The 23,273-nt window shown below is 43.7% G+C and overlaps 1 protein-coding gene across 2 annotated transcripts in view; it reads left to right on the top strand.

Annotated features, from left to right (window-relative positions):
- LOC143776757 (carbohydrate sulfotransferase 1-like) overlaps window positions 1-23,273 on the top strand; it is a 74,067-nt gene that overhangs the window by 28,528 nt on the left and 22,266 nt on the right. Inside the window, exon 1 of one of the 2 annotated variants that reach the window (XM_077266478.1) lies at window positions 18,237-18,469. The exons of the other annotated variant lie outside the window; for it this stretch is intronic. The gene's annotated coding sequence lies outside the window, so the exon portion shown is untranslated. Of the gene's footprint in view, window positions 1-18,236; window positions 18,470-23,273 lie in introns of those variants that run through there. 2 annotated transcript variants of the gene reach the window in all.

The following is a 23,273-nucleotide window of genomic DNA, read 5'->3' as shown; positions in this document are numbered from 1 at the left end:
AAAAATGGATGACAATACTGATGAAAAATCCAAAGTTCAATTTTTTTTATATACTTAGTCTTACTGTCTTTCCTGATGATGAGTTTATCTGGAACTTAATTTATTTAGGAGAAGTTTTTCTTTAAAATAAATTATTAAAAGCTGACAAAGAGTGCCAAATTGCCACCGAGACCATTCTGACGGGAGCTTATTTATTCGACAAGTCGTAGGAATGTGGGAGAGAGACAGATTGCCCACAGTACAAAGTCAATGGCCGAATTTGTATTCCATTGTAAATTAGGCTCAATATGTTTATGTAAATCAATGAACAGATCAATGGATTGCGCCGTCTCTTTCAGCCATGAGTTCTGTAGGTATTTAGCTCCTAAAATTCCCGTAGGATGGATGGTGGAAGATTAAATGGCTATACGAGGGTATTCTTAATTAACTCAAACCGGTTATTTCTCAGAGAATACGATGAATTACACTAAACTTGAAAACACATTTTTTTTTATCATTTTCTACACCCCACGGCAGCTGGTCTCTGGAGAAGAAGCAGCTCAATTGACGTCTTTAATGAACACATCAAGGTTTTTGCTACATTTTCATCACAAATTTAGCCGGCTGATTTTATTGTTTTACCTGTTACCGATAAATGATATTTTTAGGTTCTTTAATGATGAGAATAATAATATAAAAACTTGAAAAAGACAATAAAATAATCAATATATACCATGACCTAATACAAGGCTGTCTCCATTATTACATTTTCTTCATTATCCCAGATCCATCGGAAGAACTAATCATATTCCAACGGCAATTTGCAAATATAATTAGTGCTGTCAATTTTGCAAGAAAATCCCATTACGTTAGGATATATTATTCATAGGTAGTTTTACAATTAAATATCAAATAACTGTAGCATTTTTTAATTTAAAGAAACAGGCACCATAGTGATAGTGAGTTGCCCACAATTTGCACTCAAAAGTTCAGCTTTACCATGACCCTCATGTGACTTTACTGGGGCCTATAGGTTAGGAAGCTCTTTTTCTGATAAAGAGTTCCAAATGTCCCACCGAGACCTATATAGAAAGGCTATGGATACCTTTGACATGGAAAAAATATTTTTTACATATGTTAATTGGTTGTGTTTACATCTGCAATTCTTCATTTTTAAACCCCTTCATATGCAGATTGCAGCCTGATTCAAGTTTCTCTTATGAGAGTTTATCTCGCAGTAATATAGGCTGGATATGAGCTCTGTGTGTACTCAGGCTGTCTTCATTAGTTGATAAATCAGCACAGCTTCTATCCTGCACTTATTTTCTCTTCATGTGCTTTCCTCCTTTTCTATAGCCTGTATTCTCTGCCCTCCCTGAGGCTTTTGATGCTTTTCTCCTGTCCGCATCATAGAGATCTGTGATGTGACCCATCCCCTTTCCTGCAACTATCTGTAAGATAAACTAAAGCAGCAAAATGGTAGAAATTGTTTTAATGAAGAATATGTAATAAGTTTCATAGCTTTATGTTTAGGGGAAAAAACTTGAAACATCTGTCTGAAAACTTGCAGGGAGCCACTAGTCATGACCAGATTAGTTTAAAACTGTATTCTTTTCACTTCCGGATTATGGCCCCAACTGTGTTTATTAGAACGTTCAATAGTTTAGAAATTCTTCTGTAACCAATGCCATCAGTATGTTTTGCAACAATAAGGTTGCGAAGGTCTTGAGACAGCTCACTGGTTTTACTCATCATAAGATAATGAGACACCTTTTTATGGGCCATCAGTTGAACCAGCTGCTATTATTTTTCACTATGTGGCAGGATTGTTTTCTAATTACTGATAGATTTCAGCTGGTGTCAGGACTTTCCATGGCTTTTTGCAGCTCTCTCTCTTCATGTGTGCAATACATGTTCCTGTCTCATTTCCCATTATTACATATAACTTAATTTATGGTCATCTGTGGTTTGATTTCTTTGCCTGTGTGAATTGGAAGGATTGTTACTGACATCTGGGGGGGAGGGATTTCATGTCAATAGCACCTTTAGAAATAGATTTACTTAGAAAAATTGGTGACGTGTTCAGTACTTATTTCACCTGCTGTATTTGATGTCATGAATAAAAACTCAATGTAAACACAAGTTTTTAGCTTTCTGGCCATTTTTAATTGAATTTTTTATTAAATTCTGCTTTGATACATGCAGCACGACTATATATCCATATCAGAGGAACAGGACTGATATGAGTGACAACCAACAGCTCATATGCGTAAAATTAGCTATGCATGAATACCAAAGCCGACTGCATGGATGTTAGACCGAATGCACTGGATAAAAAAAAAATTACACTGAAAGCAATTTCTGAGTACACGTCCTCGGCTCCCTGCTAGGCACACTGCTGAATCCCATAATAATGGTAAAAAAGACCCTGCAGCTGATGAAGTCAGCAGCAAACCATTTCAAGCTTATTATATCAAACCTGATTTCACAGGTCAAAAAGCAGGTAAGAATCGGGTTTTGGAAGATAGGGGCATGTAAAAATTCCTTAAAGTGTAACTGTCATTTTCATTTTTATTTAATTAATTAATCAATAGCGCACATGAAAATTAGCAACTTTGTAATATATCTTATCAGAGAAAGCTGGTTCTTTCTCCTCCTGGACTGAACTTTCCTTCCAAATTCATGAGTATAATGCACTGTATATTCAGAGGAGACAGATTCCCCTTTACTGAGATAAGAGATGACAATTGGTGCTCGTAAGATTGCATGGAGAGGGAGGAGTTAGAGGCAGACACAGACATTATAGGGAGGAGCTAGAGGCAGACACAGACATTCTAGGGAGGAGCTAGAGGCAGAAACAGACATTCTAGAGAGGAGTTAGAGGCAGACACAGACATTCTAGGGAGGAGCTAGAGGCAGATACAGGCATTCTAGGGAGGAGCTAGAGGCAGACACAGACATTCTAGGGAGGAGCTAGAGGCAGAAACAGACATTCTAGAGAGGAGTTAGAGGCAGACACAGACATTCTAGGGAGGAGCTAGAGGCAGACACAGACATTCTAGGGAGGAGTTAGGGGCAGACACAGAGATTCTAGGGAGGAGCTAGAGGCCGACAGACATTCTAGGGAGGAGCTAGAGGCAGACACAGACATTCTAGGGAGGAGCTAGAGGCCGACAGACATTCTAGGGAGGAGCTAGAGGCAGACACAGACATTCTAGGGAGGAGCTAGAGGCCGACAGACATTCTAGGGAGGAGCTAGAGGCAGACACAGACATTCTAGGGAGGAGCTAGAGGCCGACAGACATTCTAGGGAGGAGCTAGGAGCAGACACAGACATTCCAGGGAGGAGCTAGAGGCAGACACAGACATTCTAGGGAGGAGCTAGAGGCAGACACAGACATTCTAGGGAGGAGCTAGAGGCCGACAGACATTCTAGGGAGGAGCTAGAGGCAGACACAGACATTCTAGGGAGGAGCTAGAGGCCGACAGACATTCTAGGGAGGAGCTAGGAGCAGACACAGACATTCCAGGGAGGAGCTAGAGGCAGACACAGACATTCTAGGGAGGAGCTAGAGGCCGACAGACATTCTAGGGAGGAGCTAGAGGCAGACACAGACATTCTAGGGAGGAGGTAGAGGCAGACACAGAGATTCTAGGGAGGAGCTAGAGGCCGACAGACATTCTAGGGAGGAGCTAGAGAAGACACAGACATTCTAGGGAGGAGCTAGAGGCAGACACAGACATTCTAGGGAGGAGCTAGGAGCAGACACAGACATTCCAGGGAGGAGCTAGAGGCAGACACAGACATTCTAGGGAGGAGCTAGAGGCAGACACAGACATTCTAGGGAGGAGCTAGAGGCAGACACAGACATTCTAGAGAGGAGCTAGAGGCAGACACAGACATTCTAGGGAGGAGCTAGAGGCCGACAGACATTCTAGGGAGGAGCTAGAGGCAGACACAGACATTCTAGGGAGGAGGTAGAGGCAGACACAGAGATTCTAGGGAGGAGCTAGAGGCCGACAGACATTCTAGGGAGGAGCTAGAGAAGACGCAGACATTCTAGGGAGGAGCTAGAGGCAGACACAGACATTCTAGGGAGGAGCTAGGAGCAGACACAGACATTCTAGGGAGGAGCTAGAGGCAGACACAGACATTCTAGGGAGGAGCTAGAGGCAGACACAGACATTCTAGGGAGGAGCTAAAGGCCAACAGACATTCTAGGGAGGATCTAGAGGCAGGCACAGGCATTCTAGGAGGAGCTAGAGGCAGACACAGACATTCTAGGGAGGAGCCAGAGGCAGACACAGACATTCTAGGGAGGAGCTAGAGGAAGACAGACATTCTAGGGAGGAGCTAGAGGCAGACACAGACATTCTAGGGAGGAGCTAGAGGCCGACAGACATTCTAGGGAGGAGCTAGAGGCAGACACAGACATTCTAGGGAGGAGGTAGAGGCAGACACAGAGATTCTAGGGAGGAGCTAGAGGCCGACAGACATTCTAGGGAGGAGCTAGAGAAGACACAGACATTCTAGGGAGGAGCTAGAGGCAGACACAGACATTCTAGGGAGGAGCTAGGAGCAGACACAGACATTCTAGGGAGGAGCTAGAGGCAGACACAGACATTCTAGGGAGGAGCTAGAGGCAGACACAGACATTCTAGGGAGGAGCTAAAGGCCAACAGACATTCTAGGGAGGATCTAGAGGCAGGCACAGGCATTCTAGGAGGAGCTAGAGGCAGACACAGACATTCTAGGGAGGAGCCAGAGGCAGACACAGACATTCTAGGGAGGAGCTAGAGGAAGACAGACATTCTAGGGAGGAGCTAGAGGAGACACAGACATTTTAGGGATAAGCTAGAGGCAGACACAGACATTCTAGGGAGGAGCTAGAAGAGACACATACATTCTAGGGAGGAGCTAGAGGCAGACACAGATATTCTAGGGAGGAGCTAGAGGCAGACACAGACATTCTAAGGAGGAGCTAGAGGCAGATACAGATATTCTAGGGAGGAGCTAGAGGCAGACACAGAAATTCTAGGGAGAAGTTAGAGGGAGGAGCTAGCTCTAAAAACTGAAAGGCGGTCTGGCCTGAATGACGTCCCATGGAATAGATGAATCATCAAGCCAAGAGCAGGAGGATGTGAGAGTTTGACTGTTTTCTCCCTTTTCCCAGAAGATTGAAGGTCATCGTTGTAAACCACTCACTGCCCTGGATTGGACAGGTTGGTGGCATTTTGGAGGGCTAGAATTTCCAACCCACATTAGACGTCGAATGATGGTTCGACCATCAGCCATTTCATTCATCTCTCCCATGCACAGGAGCACTTTCCCTGCGTTCTCTTTGAGTGAGCCACTGCCAGACATCTTTGGAGGGGGTATATATCATTGAGAAATAAAGGATCGGCAGTCCAAAATCGGACAAGCTGTATCCTTATCTCCACCGACAATCATTCATTTTGGACATCATTATAGGCAGGTTCAGCTGACATGAATCTAATATGTTTTGAGAAGGCTTTAATACTTTTGACATATTCCCTTCAAATATGGACTTTATTGGTTCAACCAATACAATCCATGCTTCCATAATATGGGTCAAAGGAGAAGAACAGGGGGTAACTGATGTCTCAGGATACCCAATGATCCATACTAGGAGGGCAGTTGGAGTCATGAACCAAGTACTAGGGAAGATCCACGGCATACCAGGAGACTTAACTCAAAAGGTCAGGCAAGGTAAGGACCGGCCGCCAATGAAACCAATGTAACTAGCAGGAGCATAGCTGAGGAGAGGTGATGGAGGCCAAAGAAGGTTTAGCTAGTAATGTGCTTCCACATTGCACCAAATATGGCAAGGTGTAAACACGCAGCAGGTCACTGGAATTGAGAGGATAGCCATAAACATTACACTTAGGTTAACCAGACCCTGATTCAGGAGTGACCCAGCCAAGGACGTCACCAGAACCCACCAAACTTGGACTAGTCCCATGGCCAATGCCGGTCCCTTGGGTGCCCACTCATTCCAGGTTTCCAGTATCAACATACGCCAGGCATATATGGAGCGGGCCCAAGAGCTGAGCGCCGACCCCGTTATACAGCGTGAGTCTAACTGCCGTGATCTGAACTGGCTCCGTCACGGGAGGCGAGTATAAGCTTTTTTAATTTATCGGGGCCAAGCGAGGGGTATGAGAAGGAGTTGTCCAAGTAGTGGACAACTTATTCAAGACCTCTATTAAAAAAAGTTAGAGTTCTTCCAGGTTTGGAGGAAAAAATCGAAAGAGAAGAAACTTGAGGATCCAATGTATATATATGTATATATGGCAATTTTCGATTTTGGGGTTTTTTCCCCCTGATTTCCACTGGGGATCTGAGCCATGGAGCTCGCCTCCTATAGAGCAGATGGCAGATACATATATTTCCCATTTCTGCCGAGCGATGAACGTCAGGCCTTCACTCCGCAGCCATTTGCACCTAATTTGATAATGTAATCCTATAGCCGGTTTGTCTTATTAACCTTCCTACAAGTCTCCGATGCAATAATCAGAAAACGCTTTATTTCCCGCTATCTCGCTACAACTCATCCCATCCGGCGGAGGAAACAACCTTCTTCTTGATGGAACTATTTCTTGTCGATGGCGAAATTTTCTAGCTATGAAAAAATAATGCACGGAAAATAGATTCTGCTTAAAAATGGAATTTTACTTCGCTGAGATGCATAAATCCTGACTTAATGCGGAAATATTTATGTCACATTTGCAAAAGAAATTACTATGAGATCAAAGAATAATATTTTATTAAAATTTGGCCGCCCGAGGCTGGTTTCAAATACGGAAAAAAAACAGCACGTTGTTCATGGCGTGATTTTTATTTTTTGCATCATTTTCAGACCAAGCCCCTCCTAACAGAAGCCGAACCCATTTACTCAATAATTTAAAAAAATGTTTTGAAAAAATGCACACAAAAAAAGTGTGTTAAGTTGGTTTTAAGGGGGTTGTCCAGGACCAATATATCGATGACCTATTTTTAGGAAACATCAATAATATCAGATCGGTGATACCCAACACTGATCAACTGCAGCCGGAAAATCACAGCTCCGTGCACTGTGTAGTGGCCATTCCTGGGTACTGCAGCTCAGTTCCTATTCACCTCAATAAGAGTTTAGTTGTAGTACCCAGGAATGGCCACTATGAAGCACTGAGCTGTGTTGTCTTTGCTCTATGCAATGGATTCTTTCCCTGGACATTTGATTAGGTCACAGCTGATCTGTGGCCATTCCAAGGGTTGGACCCCTAATGATCTGATATTAATGACTCATTCAATATCTTAGTATCCATGTTAGGAGCCCTACAGCAAATGTTGAATTTTTCTGCAGCGCCACCACAGGGGAAATGAAATATTACATAGTTTTTATTGAAATTAAGAATCTGTCCATGTAATATATAGATGGAGCAGGTCCCCCTAAGGAAGAGATGCCTTTTAGGGTATGAAGAGTTTTAAAAAAATGACGAGTTTTTCAAGTGGAAAACACATTAGGAAACACTTTTAGTATAATGGAATCCGACAGCAAAACCGACATAAAATATGAGCATAATTCACAAGAATGTAAAAAATATATTCTGCTCGTGTTCCGTCTTTTGTTACATCTTTTACGAGAAATAAATGTAGATCATAGGAAGCTGAATAAAATGACACCTTGATATCTGCGATCCGATGTCTTATCCCAGAGAAATCCACATTTTTCTTAATATGTAAATGAGATTTTAAGATCTATGGGCCGGACATAGATCTCCCTGAGAATCTGCCTCCAGAGCTTATTTTATATGAAAAGAATGAGACATGTAATGACTGACAGTCTGCTCTCCTGATCTACATGTCTCACACTGGTAACACCCCCTTTCATTTCAAACAATCTCTGGAGGCAGATTCTCAGGGAGATCTATGTCCGGCCCATAGATCTTAATAGCTCATTTACGTATTAAGAAAAATGTGGATTTTTCTGGAATGAGAAATCGGATCGCAGATATGAAGGCATCATTTTGTTCAGCTTCCTATGACCTACAGGCCCGTATGGACAGCTTAGGGTGTGGGTCCTGTGGGGAACAGATTTTAGTGAATTTAGTGAATTTCTGACTGCGCCTTTATGTCTCGGATTTCACAAACAGCTGGTTATTATAATTTATTGATGAATATGTTAATGACTTCATTATGTATTTTCCATGAGAAGCATCTCGCTTTTTGCCTAGCGAACCCCCCGCAGCTCCATGTACGTTTCCCAGCGCCGTGACACACATGAGCGTATGTTTCCCTCTGATTGAAGTCATTACGAGATGTTTCTTCCTTTCCTGTGTAGTGACGCTGATGTGACAGCTTGTGACACTTCTCGCTGGCTTGCTGCCCCGACCTCCTATGACTACGAGCTGTAAAATAAAACTGCATTTACTGATTGGATTTTTTATTTTTATTTTTTTTAAATCATACGACAAATGGTCTTATTGATCCGCATAGGAAATCAAAGACGGATGTTTCTAGCAGATTGTCGATTCTAATTTTAAGTTGTGACTAAATGCTGTTCCAGCGGGTAATGCTCAGCGCCTATGAATCAGTGTTGACTATGGCAGAGTATATGATGCATAGGAGATCCAGGAAAGATTTTCCTGTTCTGTAAAATCCATCTAAAAAGTAATCATCAATTTCATTTTTATTCCATAAATCAATAGTACAGGTGAAAATAAGAAACTTTGTAATATATCTCATCAGAAAAATCTGCTTCTTTCTCCTCCTGGATTGATCTTTTACTCTTAATTCAGGGGTAAAATCTGTATTCAGTGAAGACAGATTTTCCCATTACAGAGATGCTGGGTGGTTGGTGCTTTTAAAAGTCTATGGAGAAGGAGGAGCTAGAGGCAGACACAGGCATTCTAGGGAGGAGCTAGAGGCAGACACAGACATTCTAGGGAGGAGCTAGAGGCAGACACAGACATTCTAGGGAGGAGCTAGAGGCAGATACAGACATTCTAGGGAGGAGCTAGGGGCATACACAGACATTGTAAGGAGGAGCCAGAGGCAGACGCAGACATTCTAGGGAGGAGCTAGAGGTAGAAACACATTCTAGGGAGGAGCTAGAGGCAGACACAGACATTCTAGGGAGGAGCTAGAGGCAGACACAGACATTCTATGGAGGAGCTAGAGGCAGACACAGACATTCTAGGGAGGAGCTAGAGGCAGACACAGACATTCTAGGGAGGAGCTAGAGGCAGACACAGACATTCTATGGAGGAGCTAGAGGCAGATACAGACATTCTAGGGAGGAGATAGGGGCAGACACAGACATTGCAAGGAGGAGCTAGAGGCAGACGCAGACATTCTAGGGAGGAGCTAGAGGTAGAAACACATTCTAGGGAGGAGCTAGAGGCAGACACAGATATTCTAGGGAGGAGCTAGAGGCAACACAGACATTCTAGGGAGGAGCTAGAGGCAGACACAAATATTCTAGGGAGGAGCTAGAGGCGACACAGACATTCTAGGGAGGAGCTAGAGGTAGGCACAGATATTCTAGGGAGGAGCTAGAGGTAGAAACACATTCTAGGGATGAGCTAGAGGCGACACAGACATTCTAGGGAGGAGCTAGGGGCAGACACAGATATTCTAGGGAGGAGCTAGAGGCAGACACAGATATTCTATGGAGGAGCTAGAGGCAGACACAGACATTCTAGAGAGGTGCTAGGGGCAGGCACAAATATTCTAGGGTGGAGCTAGAGGCAGACACAGACATTCTAGGGAGGAGCTAGAGGCAGACACAGACATTCTAGGGAGGAGATAGAGGCAGACGCAGATATTCTAGGGAGGACCTAGAGGCAGACGCAGATATTCTAGGGAGGAGCTAGAGGCAGACGCAGACATTCTAGGGAGGAGCTAGAGGCAGAAGCAGACATTCTAGGGAGGAGCTAGGGGCAGACACAGACATTGTAAGGAGGAGCTAGAGGCAGACGCATACATTCTAGGGAGGAGCTAGAGGTAGAAACACATTCTAGGGGGAGCTAGAGGCGACACAGACATTCTAGGGAGGAGCTAGAGGTAGAAACACATTCTAGGGAGGAGCTAGAGGCGACACAGACATTCTAGGGAGGAGCTAGAGGCAGACACAGATATTCTAGGGAGTTGCTAGGGGCAGACACAAATATTTTAGGGTGGAGCTTGAGGAAGACACAGACATTCTAGGGAGGAGCTAGAGGCCGACACAGACATTCTAGGGAGGAGCTAGAGGCAGACTCAAATATTCTAGAGAGGAGATAGAGGCAGACACAGACATTCTAGGGAGGAGCTAGAGGCAGACACAGACATTCTAGGGAGGAGCTAGAGAAAACACAGACATTCTAAGGAGGAGCTAGAGGCAGACACATATATTCTAGGGAGGAGCTAGAGGCAGACACAGATATTCTAGGGAGGAGCTAGAGGCAGACACAGATATTCTAGGGAGGAGCTACAGGTAAAAACACATTCTAGGGAGGAGCTAGAGGTGACACAGACATTCTAGGGAGGAGCTAAAGATAGACACAAATATTCTAGGGAGGAGCTAGAGGCAGACACAGATATTCTAGGGAGTTGCTAGGGGCAGACACAAATATTTTAGGGTGGAGCTTGAGGAAGACACAGACATTCTAGGGAGGAGCTAGAGGGTGACACAGACATTCTAGGGAGGAGCTAGAGGCAGACACAGACATTCTAGGGAGGAGCTAGAGGCAGACACAGACATTCTAGGGAGGAGCTAGAGGCAGAAACAGACATTCTAGGGAGGAGCTAGAGGCAGACACAGACATTCTATGGAGGAGTTAGGGGCAGACACACATTCTAGGGAGGAGCTAGAGGCAGACACAGACATTCTAGGGAGGAGCTGGAGACAGACACAGACATTCTAGGGAGGAGCTAGAGGCAGACACAGATATTCTAGGGAGTTGCTAGGGGCAGACACAAATATTTTAGGGTGGAGCTTGAGGAAGACACAGACATTCTAGGGAGGAGCTAGAGGGTGACACAGACATTCTAGGGAGGAGCTAGAGGCAGACACAGACATTCTAGGGAGGAGCTAGAGGCAGACACAGACATTCTAGGGAGGAGCTAGAGGCAGAAACAGACATTCTAGGGAGAAGCTAGAGGCAGACACAGACATTCTATGGAGGAGTTAGGGGCAGACACACATTCTAGGGAGGAGCTAGAGGCAGACACAGACATTCTAGGGAGGAGCTAGAGACAGACACAGACATTCTAGGGAGGAACTAGAGACAGACACAGACATTCTAGGGAGGAGCTAGAGGCAGACGCAGACATTCTAGGGAGGAGCTAGAGGCAGACAGACATTCTAGGGAGGAGCTAGGGGCAGACACAGACATTCTAGGGAGGAGCTAGAGGCAGACAGACATTCTAGGGAGGAGCTAGAAGTAGACACAGACATTCTAGGGAGAAGTTAGAGGCAGACAGATATTCTACTGCAAGTTCTCCTGAAACAAGTTAGTTTTCCGTAGAGCTTTATGAGCACCAACTGTCATCTCTTGTCTCAATAAAGGGAAAATCTGTATTCACTGAAGCCACATTATACCCGTGATTTGAGAATTTTGAGAATGAAAGATCAGTATTTTGCATTGTGATACAGGGACCCAGTGGACTCTGCGTTGCAATAAACTTCAGCTGAAATGGTTGCTAGCGTCAGTAGGCTCCTCTCCAGCACCGGTGTGACTGCAGTTGTTACACCCCTGCGACAAGGCCCAAAAGATCACTTTGGCCCATATGAGAAGACCCTTGATAATTGAGGGCCCTCTTTGAAATTTTGCACAGGGGTTTATAAGCTTTAAATTTCCCAGTGCCACATTAATATTGTACATTACATACACTGTCACCTGGAATTTGTGTACTGCAATTCCACTTTTCTCCAGCAGAGGCCACTGCAGAAGAAGTGTGTGGCTGCTCAAAGCTTTTCTTGTTGCTAATCACTGATTGACAAAAGATCCTCATTTAGGGCTGAAACTCATCTGCGAGGAAAACGGACAAGCACAAACCGATAAAAAATGGTACTGCACTCTAACCAATGTTTATGTATGAGTCCCTGCTCATATGTGATTCTTTTCACAGTTGAAATTGGACTGAGAAAAAAACTTGCACCATGCTGCGATTGTTCTCGGATCTCAGTTGAGACTCGCCAATGCAAGTCAACACGTGCATGAAAAAAAAATCGCACAGCACTCGGACCATGCGAGTGCTGTCCGATTTTTACACACCTATGTTATTTGAAAAGAAAGCAATTCATCTGCCGCGTACAGCAAAATCACAGCATGACCCAACAAAAAAGAATAAACTGAATAGATATGTACACATAGAATGTATAAATATAAAGACGTTAGTCACATATATAATTAGTACAGTACTTTCATATCTTACTGTACATGAGTTTAATTAATGATTATTTTTCAGAAAAAAAATGGTGTGGGCTCCTATGTAATTTTCATAACCAGCAGAGGGAAAGCGGACAGCTGGGGACAGATGTTATAGCCTGCGACGGTGGTAATATCCATGGAGCTTCCTAGGCTATTAATATCACAGCTGTGTACATAGTCTTTATTAGTTATTAAAATGGGGGACCTCCCAAAATAAGACGTAGGGTCCCCCTAAATTAATAACCAGCAAAGGCTAGGCACACAGCTTGCGGGCTGATATTAATAGGCTAGGAAGGGGCCAAGGATATTGGCCCTCTTCCAGACTAAAAACATCAGCTCTCAGCCACCCCAGAAAAGGTGCATCCATAGGACGCGCCAAATCTGGCACTTAACCTCACTCTTCCCACTTGCCCTGATGCAGTGACAAGTGGGGTGACAGTTGAGGAGTTGATGTCACTTTTGTATTGTCAGATGACATCAAGCCCAGAGGTTAGTAATGGAGAGGCGTCTATAAGATGCCTCCATTACTAACCCCAAAGTGATATAGTATAAAAAAACACACCCAGAATAAAGATGTTTAATTGAAATAATGACACCGACTCCTTTAACACTAGGACTACTGGACTCGTGACCCCGCCTAGAACTACTGAAAGGAGTCATTTTGACTCCTTGCTTGTTTTCGTTTATTTTTAGAGTTTCATTTGTGGTTATTTATTAATAATTATATTTTTTGTAATGTATTATTATTGTGAGATCCAACAGTAATGCTTTTGATTGTTTTTTTTTCTGCTTTTCTTATTTTTCTACAGAAAATAACAATAATTATAATAGACGTTTTTCAAACATTTTTTTTTATTCAAGTGCACACATATAAACAACAACTGAAGAACAAAAAGCAGAGAAAATGTAGGTGGAGGAGCATAAAAATGAAAATATGGCGCAGAATTCACCTTCTAAACATTTGGTGTTTCGCATTTTAGGCATTGCCTTTGATTTATGGCAGTACATTGCCCACACAAAGACTTACCACAAGTCTTACAATTGCCGACAGATCTATTTTTCTTGCACTTTTCTTTGATCTGGCAAAATTTTGTTTGAACCATCACTTCTGAACATGTAGAAACTTGGGACGTGGAACCCTTTTCCCTATCTGTGACATAAGGACCACTCAACTCTCTCACAAGCGTTTGCAAAAATGCCTTGCGTGACATTTTTTGGTGGGTAATCTCCTTGAATATTATACATGCATTTATACCCGCAAAGTCTAAGGCATTTTCAAATGCATGAACAGGCCATCTCCTTGTGGATGTTCGTGTGGTATATTTTCGTGCCATCTGATCCACTACATCTACTCCATATTTTGTTTCATTGTAAAACTTTACCGTTTCTGGAGTTTTTTTAGCGGAATCAGACGCAACAACAACATCTGGATGGACGGAACTCAAAATGACAACATTTTTGTTGGGCTTTCCTTGATATACTGTAAGTGTAAAATTGTCTTCATTTATAAACACTTTAGTGTTGTACAATTCCTCTTTCATGGATTTTATTTCTTTAGGCACTTCTCGCCTTATCTTATTCAGTGTTCCCACGATGGTTGTTCCTTTGCTTTTTAGCTGTTTAGCTAATTTTACTGAAGTAAAATAATTATCGGTTGTAACATTGCGACCTTTTTTCAAAAACGGGTCCAAGAACTTCATTACCGCATGGTCAGCTAAACGGTCCTCAGCACGGCGTGTGTCATCTTTGCCTAGATAAGGGAAGCCATTTGCCAGATATTTGCTCTCCTTATCAACAGCTAGCCAATATTTGTGGCCATATTTATCTGGTTTGGAAGGCATGTACTGCGTGAATGGACACCTAGTTTTGCTTGGGAAAAGTTGCTCATCCACCGTTATGTATGGGCCAGGTTTGTAACACGCAATACAATTTGCAATAAACCTGTCCAGTAGAAAATAGAGCAAACTTGTCCGTTTGCAGTCTCTCCGATCGAGTAGATTTCTCATCAAATCTGAGAAACCTCATAATTTCAACAAAGCGGTCCCTAGACATTGTCGCTTTGCAAAACGGTATTCCCCAGTCATTACACCAAATACTGCTAATCGAGTGACGGTTCGTGCCAGATATTCCACGAGCATAGAATATCGCAATGAATGCATCTAGCTCCTCATCAGATAGAGTAAACTGTAAATTATTGTTCCTGCATGCTTCTGCAAGCGTACAGTTCTTTATATGTGTCAATATATATGAATCAAAAAATAAACGCCATGCGCTCAAAGGACTATCGATAATGATATTTCTTCTGGTGTATCCTGTAGGGCCAGGTGCTTCTCGAAGAATATTTTGGCTGTCACGCCTACCAGGCAAGTGTTGTCCAATTTCAACAAGTTTCCATTGAATACCATCCGCTGAAACTAGTATTCCTTCAGATTCGCCTTCTCTGGTGTTTGTTGTTGCTAGTATTCCTTCAGATTCGCCTTCTCTGGTGTTTGTTGTTGCATTACCTTCGACCCCATCGTTATCTGTTGTTCTTTCATTTCTGGGACGTTTTGCTGATTTTTTCTGTCCACGACCAGGAGGATGGTCACGAGGCAACATAACTGCATGAGCCCGATCCCCAGTTGATGTGCTTGGAATATCTGGAAAAAAGTTGATGAATATTTAGAATTTTTGTTTTGTAAGGGTCCGTGCATACTGGCTGGATTAGCGGCGGAATATCCGACCGGATATTCTCACCACAATCCGGCCCGTACCTGCCCGCTCAGGTACAGAGCGGAGTTTCATACCTGAAGCTCCGCTCCGAACCCCGGGCTGGAGCTGCTGTCTGGGACGGAGCCGTGCTCGCGCGTAAGCAAGCGCTGCTCTGTCCCTGACAGCGGCTCAAGCCCGGGGTTCGGAGCGGAGCTTCAGGCATGAGCGGGCTAGTACGGCCTGTATTGCGGCAAGAATATCCAGATGGCTATTCAGCCAGATTTCTGCTAGTGTGCACAGGCCCTAACTCAGTGTGTGGAAGAACAAATAAATACACATAACTACTTACCTTCTGGATTTGTTCCTTCTGAGTCTTCAGATTCACTTGATATGTTCTGAGGAATGAAATCTTCATCACTGTCAGAATCAAATACATGTTTCTGCAATTCGGATTTCGATTCATCCTCCGGTATGGATTGCAAAGTAGCCAGAATATCCTGAGGCTTTATCAAACGTCTTCTCTCCATATTCCTCACAAATTCCATAATTCTATATAGTTCCCTGCTGAAAAATAGAAATGAAATGAAAACTAAAAGAAATAATAACTGTTCTGCCACCTTCAAAAGTAGGTGGGCTGAATCAGTTGACAGACAGCTAAACTATTTCATAACAATTCATACCTGTATGAGTCTTCAGAGCTCGTATGTCTGCGTCTGTTCTCTTTGTCTCTTCAGCTGAACTGAAAGTAAAGTTACTATCCAGAATACTGTCTCCTGCTAGGACCTTAGAAAAACACCACCCTTCATTAGCATAAGATAAGAGCCTAGAGTAAACAAGCTATTTTGTTCAGCATTGCACAGTAATACAAGCAGGTAAAACACAAGGAAAATGTGAAAAGTTGACATGTAAATTGAACTACATCTATATGAACATCAGGGTAAATAAGACAGAGTGAAAAAATTATGCACAAAACTTTATAGCAACATTTAGTGACAAAAGGACCTCAAAATATAGTAGGGAGTCAAAATGACTCCCTTCAGTAGTTCTTGGTAAATTTTGAAAAAAACGCGCCAATTTTTTACCAAAATTATTTATTCTCACAAAATCTTTTTTCACATCATATTTGAGGAAAAGTCACCGAGTTTCAAGACGGAATTCTGAAAAATGTAGTCACAGAAGAGAAAAAAACGAAAGGAGTCAAAATGACTCCATCAGTAGTTCTAGTGTTAATGAATCTAAATTATACCATACTCATGTCATCACCCAGTCCACTGAAGCCAATGTCCCCTGTAACAAAAAATACATTAATAAAGCAACCTAATCCTCTCTGACGAAAATGTAATAATCCAAATGTCCAGCGAGTTCACAGCCAATGAACTCAGTTCAACTCACTGACATCAGTGGGAGCGTTGTGTGAAAAGTAGTAACATCGCTCGTTCTGACGTTAGTGAGTTGAACTGAGTTCATTGACTGTGAACTCCTAGGAACTTTCTGATGACACTAATCAGCCATGTCATGGGAGTTCATCACGGTGAACCACTGAGCAGTGCTAGCACACGCTGCTCAGTGTCTCTGCTGGATGGCAGGCTGTATAGGCAACCATGCAGCCTGCCATCTAGAAGTAGCATAGCTAGACATGCTGCAAGACAATTGGATTATTATCTTTTTATTGGAGAGGTAAGGATTAAGTTGCTTTATTATTTTATTTTGTAACAGGGGACATTGGCTTCAGTGGACTGGGTGATGACGTGAGTATGGTTTAATTTAGATTCATTAAAAGAGTAATTATTTAAAATAAAAGGACTTTATTCTGAGTGTGTGCTTTTTTATTCAATTGAGATCTAAGGGGTAAGGTTTCTCCTTGTGGAGAGTGACATACCAGCTCTGGCTTGTCAATGTAAGGATGCTTATTTGCCGTGCAATGCTCCTCTGGGAAATTTTATATGCAAATTGCCTATTCAGAGAGAAAGAGGACTTAAACTCTATAGTGCCACCTGTTGGAAGTAGCGATAATACAAGTCACAATCAACCTTTTAACGAGTCTTGCAATATGACTTAAGATAAAAGCCAACTGCCGGGGGCCAATAGCCCGAAACACCGTGTCTGCAAATTGAGATTCTGATTTGGCTTTTATACTAAGTCATATTGCAAGACTCGTTAAAGGGTTGATTGTGACTTATAGGATTGCTACTTCCAACAGGTGGCGCTATAGAGTTTAAGTCCTCTTTCTCTCTGAAGATGCAATTTGTATTCCACTATCACCCCACTTGCTACCGCATCAGGGCAAGTGGGAAGATTGAGGCTATGTGTCAGATTTGGCGCATCTTGTGGATATGCCATTTCTGATGTGGCTGAGAGCTGATGTTTGTAGTCTGGGAGGGGGCCAATATCCATGACCCCTTCCTAGGCTATTAATATCAGCCCACAGCTGTCTGCCTAGCCTTTGCTGGTTATTAATTATAGAGGGACCCTATGTCACTTTTTTCTTGAGGGGTGTCCTTCATTTTAATAACCAGTAAACCCCAAGTATACAGCTGTGAGCTGATATTAATAGCCTGAGAAGCTCCATGGGTATTACCCCCTTCCCAGGTTATAAACATCAGCACCCAGTTGTCCCTTTCCCTCTGCTGGTTACGAAAATTACACAGAAGTTTATGATATTTTTTTCAGATAAATAAGTATTTAATAATTAAATACAAGTACAGTAAGCTGCACACACACTCACTGGCATCTTTATATCTATTTTATGTGTGTATGTACCTATTTTATCTATTCTATTCTAACCTGTCATGCAGTGAGTTTAGTGTACTAATCCGAAAATTGCATTGTATCACATGTACTCACATGAAAAACACATGACACGAGCATGAGACTATTCTGACCATTCAGGCTCAAAATCTGATTTTTTTTTTCACGGTGATGGGTACAAGCCCATAGAGAAGGACTTGCCCAGATGTCATGTAACCAATATCCACTAATAACATTTAAAATGTACCTAGAATCTGTGATTTCGTTGTTCTTTTAAGTTTTAAAGTTGATTTTATTTATTTAGGTTTTTGTTTTTTTACCTGTCCGGTATAGTGGGAATAAGGGAATAATACCGCTTTGTGTTGTTGTTTACTGATCGTAGCTTAGAGAAGAAACAGATGGCCGTGTAGTAATGATGAAGCCTCCCGTGGTGCTCGCAGATAACGCAGATCCCACTGAAGCCCCTTTGTCATGCACGTAATTTTGATAAATGAGCCGAGCAGCAAGTGGGAAATAAAACATCTGATGCTGAACAAACCACTGGGGTTACTAAAAAGATGTCCAGACTGCAAACTTGGTTGCTAGAACCAAAAATGTAATTGGATTCCACAAAGTAAACGAAACGCGGAAGGTAAATAATATGATCAACTCTATGCGGACCAAGGTAATTAAAACTACAAAAATATTTGCAAATAAATGTCTGTACAAAGAGAAGACAAGGAATGAATAATAATCATGTAGTATATGCCTCAAGGATGCAATGGAAACAGAGAAAAGAAAAGTATTAGAAGCTGCAGTACTGACTTCTAACCAGTAGATGGTGCGCCATGACGCAAAGGACCATTATTATCAGTGTAGAAGACAACACCATCTGGTGGTCATAATTGTGTACTGCACACCATAAATTGCAATTCGTCATTAAATCTTATTAAAGCTTTATTTGTCATAAATACTAAAGGAGTTCTGCACTTAAATATTAATCATTGCAAGCAGAGATTGTGAGTAATTTTGGAAAGGTTTTCCCACAATGCACATCTATTATCCATTTATAGAAGACACCGAGTGCTGTACTCGGTTATCTTTGTCAGTCCCTTAGATGTTGGAACCGCTCCATACTCCCATTTAATGCACATAGTGTGAAAACCCCTTTAAATGTACAGTGTATTAAATTAATAAAATCTGCTGCATACATTTGTTACGCACTTGTCCCAGAGCCGGGCTTTGTTACCCTATCCCTGGTATGTTGAACTCTGTGGTGATCCACGTGGGGCTTTGCAGGTGGCCCGGTGTGCTCTCATGTGTTGTATTTCCTAGGCCTTTACAAGGCATTCAAATGCTCTGGAGTCCTGTGTACTTGTCTGCTGTCTCCAGGACCTCTGCTACCTGTCTGCGGTCTCAGGACTTCTGCTATCTGTCTGCGACCTCCAGGACCTCTGCTACCTGTCTGCGGTCTACAAGACCTCTGCTACCTGTCTGTGGTCTTCAGGACCTCTGCTACCTGTCTGTGGTCTTCAGGACCTCTGCTACCTGTCTGCGGTCTGCAGGACCTCTGCTACCTGTCTGCGGTCTCCATGACCTCTGCTACCTGACTGCGGTCTCCAGGAACTCTGCTACCTGTCTGTGGTCTCCAGAACCTCTGCTACCCATCTGTGGTCTCCAGGAACTCTGCTACCTGTCTGCGGTCTCCAGAACCTCTGCTACCTGTCTGCGGTCTCCAGGACCTCTCCTACCTGTCTGCGGTCTCCAGGACCTCTGCTACCTGTCTGCAGTCCGGTCTCCAGGACCTCTCCTACCTGTCTGCGGTCTCCAGGACCTCTGCTACCTGTCTGCGGTCTCCAGAACCTCTGCTACCTGTCTGCGGTCTCCAGGACTTCTCCTACCTGTCTGCGGTCTCCAGGACCTCTGCTACCTGTCTGCGGTCTCCAGGACCTCTGCTACCTGTCTGCGGTCTCCAGGACCTCTCCTACCTGTCTGCGGTCCCCAGGACCTCTTCTACCTGTCAGCGGTCTCTAGTTCCTCTGCTACCTTTCTGCGGTCTACAGGACCTCTGCTACCTGTCTGCGGTTCGGTCTCCAGGACCTCTCCTTCCTGTCTGCGGTCTCCAGGACCTCTGCTACCTGTCTGCAGTGTCCAGAACCTCTGCTACCTGTCTGCGGTCACCAGGACCTCTCCTACCTGTCTGCGGTCTCCAGGACCTCTGCTACCTGTCTGCGGTCTCCAGGACCTCTCATACCTGTCTGCGGTCTCCAGGACCTCTTCTACCTGTCTTCTGTGGTCTCCAGGACTTCTGCTACCTGTCTGCGGTCCCCAGGACCTCTTCTACCTGTCAGCGGTCTCTAGTTCCTCTGCTACCTGTCTGCAGTCTCAGGACCTCTGCTACCTGTCTGCGGTCTTCACTGAGCTCAGTGGTTCTGTTCAGCTCATGTCATCAACTCAAGCAGAGACACTGAGCTGCTGATTAGCTGCAGTGCTGTCAACATGATGTCAGTGCTGCAGACAATAACAGACACCAGGAGCAGCAAGGGAGACTCAGTGCTGGACCTGGGGAGGATAAGTAAGGCGCAGTTTTGAAACTGGGTAAACCTTTTTAACCCCTTCCCGACATTTGACGTACTATCCCGTCGAGGTGGGGTGGGCCCGTATGACCGCCGACGGGATAGTACGTCATAGCCGATCGGCCGCGCTCACGGGGGGAGCGCGGCCGATCGCGGCCGGGTGTCGGCTGCATATCGCAGCTGACATCCGGCACTATGTGCCAGGAGCGGTCACGGACCGCCCCCAGCACATTAACCCCCGGCACACCGCGATCAAACATGATCGCGATGTGCCGGCGATGCAGGGAAGCATCGCGCAGGGAGAGGACTCCCTGCGGGCTTCCCTGAGCCCCCCGCAGCAACGCGATGTGATCGCGTTGCTGCGAGGGTCTTACCTCCCTCCCTGCCTGCTCCAGACCCGGATCCAAGATGGCCGCGGATCCGGGTCCTGCAGGGAGGGAGGTGGCTTCACAGAAGCCTGCTCAGAGCAGGCACTGTGAAGCAGCCTGTACTTCTCGCAGATCGGTGATCTGTCAGAGTGCTATGCAAACTGACAGATCACCGATCTGTATTGTCCCCCCCTGGGGCAAAGTAAAAAAGTAAAAAAAAAAATTTCCAAATGTGTAAAAAAAAATAAAAAAAAATATTCCAAAATAATGAAAAAAAAAAAAAAATATTATTCCCATAAATACATTTCTTTATCTAAATTAAAAAAAAAAAACAATAAAAGTACACATATTTAGTATCGCCACGTCCGTAACGACCCGACCTATAAAACTGCCCCACTAGTTAACCCCTTCAGTAAACACCGTAAGAAAAAAAAAAAAAAAACGAGGCAAAAAACAACGCTTTATTACCATACCGCCGAACAAAAAGTGGAATAACACGCGATCAAAAAGACTGATATAAATAACCATGGTACCGCTGAAAACGTCATCTTGTCCCGCAAAAAACGAGCCGCCATACAGCATCATCAGCAAAAAAATAAAAAAGTTATAGTCCTGAGAATAAAGCGATACCAAAATAATTATTTTTTCTATAAAATAGTTTTTATCGTATAAAAGCGCCAAAACATAAAAAAAATGATATAAATGAGATATCGCTGTAATCATACTGACCCGACGAATAAAACTGCTTTATCAATTTTACCAAACCCGGAACGGTATAAACGCCTCTCCCAAAAGAAATTCATGAATAGCAGGTTTTTGGTCATTCTGCCTCACAAAAATCGGAATAAAAAGCGATCAAAAACGGTCACGTGTCCGAAAATTTTACCAATAAAAACGTCAACTCGTCCCGCAAAAAACAAGACCTCACATGACTCTGTGGAGCAAATGTGGAAAAATTATAGGTCTCAAAATGTGGAGACGCAAAAACTTTTTTGCTATAAAAAGCGTCGCTGGTTTCACACTTGCGTTTTTGTCTGCAGCGTTTTTTGCCTATATTTAACATTGAAAACGCATGCGGTTTTTTTGTACGCGTTTGGTCGCGTTTTCAAACGCATGCGGTTTTTTTCTGCATGCGTTCATTTTCAGAAATACAACCTGCAGTATTTTCTTGCGTTTTTAAGCACATGCGTTTGTTTGCGTTAAAAACGCATGCATTTTTATCGAAAAAAACAGAAAACACACTGAAAAGCCACCCACCACCATCAAGGTGATAGAGATCCAAACCCTAACCCTAACTCTACCCCTAACCTCACCCCTAACCGTTTAATGAACATTTTCTGACAGTCATAGTGCCACGTATTTCAGTGCCACGTATTTCAGTGCCACGTATTTCAGTGCCACGTATTTCAGTGCCATGTATTTCAGTGCCACGTATCACGTATTTCAGTGCCACGTGTTTCAGTGCCACGTATTTCAGTGCCACGTATCACGTATTTCAGTGCCACATATTTTAGTACCACGTATTTCAGTTGCACGTATTTCAGTTGCACGTATTTCAGTGCCACGTATTTCAGTGCCACGTATCACGTATTTCAGTGCCACGTGTTTCAGTGCCACGTATTTAAGTGCCACGTATCACATATTTCAGTGCCACGTATTTCAGTGCCACGTATTTCAGTGCCACGTATTTCAGTGCCACGTATTTCAGTGCCACGTATTTAAGTGCCACATATCACATATTTCAGTGCCACTTATTTAAGTGCCACGTATTTCAGTGCCACGTATTTCAGTGCCACGTATTTCAGTGCCACGTATTTCAGTGCCACGTATTTCAGTGCCACGTATTTCAGTGCCACGTATCACGTATTTCAGTGCCACGTATTTCAGTGCCACGTATTTCAGTGCCACGTATTTCAGTGCCACGTATTTCAGTGCCACGTATTTCAGTGCCACATATCACATATTTCAGTGCCACTTATTTAAGTGCCACGTATTTCAGTGCCACGTATTTCAGTGCCACGTATTTCAGTGCCACGTATTTCAGTGCCACGTATTTCAGTGCCACGTATTTAAGTGCCACGTATTTAAGTGCCACGTATCACGTATTTCAGTGCCACGTATTTCAGTGCCACGTATTTCAGTCACGTTTAGGGTTAGGGTTAGGGGTAGGGTTAGGGCTAGGGTTGGAGGTAAAGTTAGGGTTGGGGCTAAAGTTAGGGTTGGGGCTAAAGTTAGGGTTAGGGTTTGGATTACATTTACGTTTGGATTAGGGTTGGGATTAGAATTATGGGTGTGTCAGGGCTAGGGGTGTGGTTAGGGTTACCGTTGGGATTAGGGTTAGGGGTGTGTTTGGGTTAGGGTTTCAGGTAGAATTGGGGGGTTTCCACTGTCCAGGCACATCAGGGGCTCTCCAAGCGCGACATGGCGTCCAATCTCAATTCCAGCCAATTCTGCGTTGAAAAAGTAAAACAGTGCTCCTTCCCTTCCGAGCTCTCCCGTGCGCCCAAAAAGG

Source organism: Ranitomeya variabilis, chromosome 5, assembly GCF_051348905.1.
Source record: "Ranitomeya variabilis isolate aRanVar5 chromosome 5, aRanVar5.hap1, whole genome shotgun sequence".
In the NCBI taxonomy this organism is placed as follows: Eukaryota; Metazoa; Chordata; class Amphibia; order Anura; family Dendrobatidae; genus Ranitomeya; species Ranitomeya variabilis.
This window is presented reverse-complemented; position numbering and strand designations above follow the sequence as displayed.